General features: G+C 41.9%; 1 pseudogene; it reads left to right on the plus strand.

Moving 5' to 3' along the window:
- Positions 1-820: 820 nt before the first annotated feature.
- LOC148041089 (ribonuclease TUDOR 1 pseudogene) lies at positions 821-2818 on the plus strand (annotated as a pseudogene).
- Positions 2819-6755: the final 3937 nt, after the last annotated feature.

Raw genomic sequence — 6755 nt, forward strand, 5'->3', positions numbered from 1 at the left:
GCATTGGAAACTCTCTAAATGCAACATCTTCCATGGAATCGACAGGCAACTGTAGACATTACTAGCACCTTTGGCGTAAGATGCATGCCCTCTTTTGCAGCCCTAACTACAATGTTGTGGGCTATGTTTCCCCCTGAATTGTCTCATGCAAGAATGCACTTCCTTGGGCAGCAATCTACATAAAGAAGACACTGTCTCCCCATGGCACTCCTTGTTTGTCAAAACACATAAAATTGAAGGTTCCCATCAAAATTCGTGTCTCTTCATTTGAATACCATGAGGAGATATGCTCTGGGATTAATAGTGATCAAATGAATTGTTGAAGGGTCTTCCTTGTTCTAGTAAGGGTATCTGTTTGTTCAGGCATCACATGATTGCAGATTGAAACACTTCTTGAGGTATAAGGGTATCCGTTTGTTTAGGCATTGCAGGGGTGTAGATTGCATCTCTATCTTGGGAAAATCATCCATGCTAATACATCATGAGCCCGGAATGTAGCCTATAGGAATGCACGGGAAAGTGGAAGACATTGTGCCTTCCTCTCATAGCTATGATGTTCATGAATGAATTGAGTTGAGTACTAGCTTATAGACATACTTGAGAGTAGATTTGTGAATCTCCTTATGGACAATGATGGAACTAAGGATGTATGACAGAGAGCAGTGGCTGCTAGGTGCAGATAGGCCCATGGGCATCCCCAGGCCTATTGGGGTTGTGAGGTGTATTGATGGACCTTGATTGTTGCATATTGATGAACATGCCTAGAAGGAAGGATGGTCTAGTTTTGCCATGCCCATAGGGCAATCATGTTTTACAGAGAATGGAAGGCCTTGGTTTATTGCACCCTGAAAGTGCTGGCATTTTGCGCCCCCAAGGCCCTGGTATACTGCACCCTGAAGGGGATCCCACTTTAAGGATGATTGATGGTGCTACTATGCTTCACCCTGAGGATGACAACAATTTGAGAAGAGAGGGCCTTGATGTGCTTCACCTTGAAAATGTCAATGCTCTTAGGAGGATAGATGGTCATGGAATACTACGACTTGCTAGTGACAAGACTCTCAAGAGAGTGGAAGGACCTGGAACATTACCTTCTCAAGGTGATAGTACGCTGAGAAGAATTGAAGGTGCTGATGGAATGCTGCATGCTGAAAATGATATTGTAGCAAGGCGGATGGAAGATGCTGATATGCTCCATCCTGTAGGTGACGGCATTCTTAGGAGAATGGATGGACTTGGTATGCTACAGCCTGAAGATGATACTCTGGGGAGAATGGAAGGGACTGGGATTCCTAGTCCTGAACTTGATGATGTATTTAGAAGAGTACAAGGCCCTGGTTTTAATGCAGATTGTGGCAATGATTTTAGGCGGATGGAAGGGACTAGTATGCAAAGGTCAGATGGCAATAATTTTGGTCTGATTGGACACGGCATCAATGTTGCAGAAATGGTGGTATTAAGAGGAATGGCCATGGTTGCGAGGCAGCACAGTGATTTTGAAGACCAGTCTAATTACTATGATGCCTTACTTGTAGCTGAATCAAGAGCTACGAAGGTAAAGAAAGGAGTACACTCAGCTAGAGAACCTCCAGTAATGCACCTGAATGATTTAACTCTGCCAACTTCTAGGCCAGGGGATCATAATGCAAACCAGAAAGCTCAAGCTGATACAGAAAGCCAAGTAGCTTTTACCCTTCCTTCAAAGCCTTCCTTCAGAGAGCAAAGAGGCTTTCTGCTGTAATGATGTGCTTAGTGGGCACCGCTACAAATTGTTTGTACCAAAAGAAACTTGTGCCATTGCATTCTCTTTGTCTAGGGTAAGATGCCCGGGCCATGGGGAACCATATGCAGATGATGCGATAGCTTTTATGAGGCACAAAATACTATAGAGGGATGTAGAGATTCAGGTAGAGACAGTTGACAGAACGGGCACATTTGTGGGCACCTTATGGGATTCCAAAACAAATGTGGCTATCTCTCTTCTAGAGGTTGTGGGCTAACAAAGCTTCATCCTTTGTTTTCAGCTGATAGTACTATAGAAGGCCACTTATTGGTTTAGGCTGAGCAAAGTGCTAAAAACTAACCAATAAAGGTATGGGGAAACTATGTTGAAGGACAACAGGAAGCGGATACTGCTAGTTTGTTTGATGCTAACAAATCTAAGCAGGAAGTTCTCAAGGTACATATGACACAAGTACTTGGAGGTGGTAAGTTTTATGCTCAGTTTGCAAGTGATGCACGTGTCTCGAGTATCCAAATGCAGTTGGAAGCCTTAAGAGTGAATGACTCACATGCATCGGTGAATTTCCAACCGAAACACGGTGATGTTATGGCATAGTTTTCAGTGGATGGTTCTTGGAATCGGGTGATGGTTGTAAAATTTCCCCAATAGTCAGGAAATGACTATGAAGTCTTTTACATTGATTATGGGAACCAGGAACTAGTTTCATTTTCCAAATTAAGGCCTTTAGATCCATCTATCTTTGGCACCCCAGGGATTGCTTTACTGTGTAGCCTTGCTTATATCAAAGTACCTGAACTGGAAGAAGACCATGGACAAGAGGCAACTGAATATCTCGGTTCAACTACTAGACATAAGAGTTTCATGGCTGCTGTAGTTGAGAAATACACTTCTGGTGGAAAAGTAAAAGGCCAAGGCACATGCACTAAGTTTAGTGTAACTCTTTATGAGGTAGAGCCATCCAAGTCTGTGAATGCTGCTGCTGGCTTTGCTCAGATAGAGAGGAGGAAAAAGTGGGACAATGATAAAAGAAAGATTAGTGACCAAGAATGTAGAGCTTTGCTCCACACTTCATGATGGCTTGATACAAGGGATGTAGAAAGACATAAGGAATTGATGGATAAAATGCACCAACAAAGAGACAATAGTATATGCCAAAACAAATTAGTTGTGGCTCCTAGTTCCAATTCCTTTTCTCACTCTTGGCATCCCTGAACGAATGCATTGACTGCTACTCTATGGCGACAAGAAGCTCTCCGAGCTACGAGCCACAATCAACTACTTGAGCAACACAATCAGTTCATGTCTAAGATGGACCGAGTGGTCTCAATCCTCTCTGTCACCGACATCAAGCCAAGGTAATCAATGACAAACTTGTAGCCCTTATGACTCAAGTTGCTCAAATGGCTGCAATTAAAAGGACGGATCAACATGATTATGAGCAGCAGCATGGGCATTCTCATGGAAATTATAGTGCCTTGACCACATGCATGGTTTGGATGATGTGCAAAGGTAGCATCATGTGCCTACTTATGGTTAGCATGTATATGATGATTGTGCATATTTTGAGCAGCAGCATGCATTTGATGACTATGTATGTTCTTATGAGCTACATTCTGGTCACATACATGAACAACCATCTAGACAACCTTATGTACATAGCAAACATCATGCAAATGTATACGAGTATCTACATGGGGAACAACATCATTATTAGCAAACAGAGTGCTCGATATCATCAGTCACTTGATCATTACTATGTGCAGCAGGCGCATCCATATGCGCAACATGATGGTTCTCACGAACAATACCATGATGGGAGCATCTTACTAGATTCATGAGTAGGTGTTCCATCATCCCAAGGACCTTAACTTTGAATGCCTAGTATTAGCCATGAATATGTGGGGGTCACAAACATGATGGGAGCATATTACTGTAGATTCATGAGCAGGTGTTCCATCAGCCCAAGGACCTTAACTTTGAATGCCCGGTAGTAGCCATGAATGTGTGGGGCTCACGAACATGCAATGCCTAGGGGTTGATGTAGTGAATGCAATAGTAATTGCAGCCTCATCTGCTCTAGTTCTACATGGCACAGTGGTTCCCAATGTGTTTATGGACAAGTAAATGCATGCTACTATATGGGTCAGTGAGGATCTTGTGGCACAATCAATGCTTGAAGATGACACCATAAATCACTTCTATGATACAATGGATGCCTTGGATCACAATTATCCTTTTGACCCTGATGGTAGTACAGACATCCATGCTTGTATGGATGACCCTTATGCTCTTGATGCTTATCCTGTAGGTTATCCGTTTGATCCTGGGGAAGGAATGGGTTTAGAAAAGCCCTACCTCGATCAACATTTCACCAATGCAGCCCTCCCCCTACTTCAAGGGTGCAATTTTGACTGAGGATTAGCTAACTTTGCCCTAGTCTGCACTGCAGACAACTCGCAGACATCACACTATTCTAGAATAGTTTTTACCTTGCATTAATGACAGTCAAGTGTCACCTATATGGCTTGAAAGTACACTTCATGAGCTTTGTTTTGACATGTCACACCCTAAATCAGAGCTGCCCATAGGCAGTTGTGACCAATTTTCTTTAGTAGGCATGTTTTGGACAGCATGCTGTCCACTATTTGTCAGACCCTAATTGTCAAGAATTGGTGGCCAAACTCATACACTATCAACTTGCACATGTCGTATACATCATATACACATTTGTATGCCCCAATTCCACATGAGATTGTACTTCCCTATACCTATATTCTCCTTTGTAATGCTAAACAAAGTAGTACTCTGCAACCCCTCCTTCTGCTGTGAGCCATAAGTCCTCTATTTGTTTTTGAGGGCCAAAACCTTCGGGGTTAGGATGGAATGTAAAAGAGTGGGGACATACGGGTAGGACGTGGGTTAGCGTGGGAATACCTAGTTATACTGAGACGGGGTATTTAAGGTGTTGGGAGATCCAATTAGGGCATTAGTTATCAATAATCAAGTCTCTTTTACCCTTCCTTCCAACTTTCATGGCTTCCCTTCTCTTTCTCTCTCTTTTCTTGTCTTTCTCTCTCTTCTGGTAGTCTTTCTCTCTCTTCTTCTCTCATCTTCTTTCCCTTTCTCTCTCCTCTCTGCAGTCTCTTCCTTCTCTCTCCTAGGTCTCCTTCATTACAAATTCCAAATGAATTGATACAAATGTGGCTTTTTCCATCTATGCACTTCCATTGTGAATCATGGCATATGATAGATGAAGAACTTAAGGGTAGTTGGAAAAACTCAGATTGGAAAGATGAATAATGGATTTGGAGGGATATTACTTTTTATAGCTTGAAAAGGTAGTTTGGGTGGTCTATCCAGCTATATTATGAACCTTACCTAGATGAAAAGTGAATATTTGAGGGAATATTCTCTTTATTTAATGTCAAGCTAGAGGTGCTGCTCTCAAACCCTTGTAAGGGGATTGTTGTTCCTTGTGAAATTCCCCATCTACCCAAAATAGGGATCCCTGATAACCTCCATACCCCACAACTCGATGCATTGTGCCTCGAGTTAGTACCATCATAACTACTCTGTCTAAGCCAAAGGCTAGATCCACAAAGGTCACTTTTTTGCCATCTGATCATATAGACCTTATTTGATATGCAAGTTAGGACCCAATCAATGTCTGGGTTCACACATGGCTTCTCCTCATAATGGGGGCCTTACAACTTAGAGCACCATGGATCATTGGTGGCACCTAATGAGGGTGGGGCATTGAGCATATCTAACACCATCTCCACCTTCCTCTCTCTCTCTCTCCCTCTCTCTTTTTGTCTCTCTCTCTTCCTCTCTCTTGCTCTTTTCCCATCTGCATAAAATGTCACAATTTTCTCTCCCTCTCCCTCTCCTCTCCCCCTCTTTCCTAGTTCCATATCCCTCTTTCTCTCTTTCTCTTTTTCTTTCTCACCTCTATTTTTTAAAATTTTCAATTATCTCTCTCTCTCTCTCTCTCTCTCTCTCACTCTTTCTCTCACTCGCTCTCACTCACACTCTCTCCCTCTTTTCCCAATTGCATGCATCTCTCTCTCTCTCTCTCTCTCTCTCTCTCTCACCTCTATTTTTAAAAATTTTCAATTTTCTCTCCCTCTTCCTCTCCTCTCCCCCTCTTTCCTAGTTCCATGTCCCTCTCTTTCTCTCTCCATCTCCTTTCCCTCTCCCCTATGTGTGTATGTGTGTGTGTGTGTTACCCATAAATACAGTGTAGAAAGGATAGAGAAAGGGAAGAAGGAAATGGTTTACCTTGAGGCTTGAAGACTCATGCCCTCTCCCTTGAAGCTCTCCTTCACAATCTTCTCCTTCTCTTTCATAGTTTTATCCTTCATGGCCTTCTCCTTTGCATTTCCTCTTTCACCAAGCTCCTCCTTCAAGCATGCTCTCTCTCTCTCTCTCTCTCTCTCTCTCTCTCTCTCTCTCTCTCTCTCTCTCTCTCTCTCTCTCTCTCTCTCTCTCTCTCTCTCTCTTAACAAACATGGCAAAAATGTCGTAATTATTTTAGCTTCTTCCTACAATATGGCATTGCTATTAGTATCATGACACGGATAAAAAGTGTTGTGAAGAAGATCGCTATGATTCCATTCCTCCCTTTTAGTGAAAGAAGAGTTGTATTGAAACATTATTGTTATTAGTACATTGCTATGATTTCATTCCCTTATATTATTGACATAAGACTTTGATTGAAAAATCATTATTATTGTATCTTCAGAGGTCAACACTCGATTTATGCTACATAAATACTTATTAAGGTGAAATTTTGTGAGAGAATGAGAGTATAAAGCAACATTATATTAGAACGTTGTGGTGAATACATCACCTGAGGTGTTTGCTACCATATCCATATTGTTTAATGAATAAATACAAGAGCACTTCAACAAATAGACTTACAAGAATACCCTAAAGAATTTGAGAGCCCAAAAGATAATATATGAGAGATCTTTAAAACTTGCGCCTTTTGTGACAAGATTTGTCAAAT

The sequence above is a fragment of the Lygodium microphyllum genome, chromosome 1 (genome assembly GCF_053477565.2).
Source record: "Lygodium microphyllum isolate KBCC chromosome 1, Lygodium_microphyllum_v1.1.10, whole genome shotgun sequence".
NCBI lineage: Eukaryota > Viridiplantae > Streptophyta > Polypodiopsida > Schizaeales > Lygodiaceae > Lygodium > Lygodium microphyllum.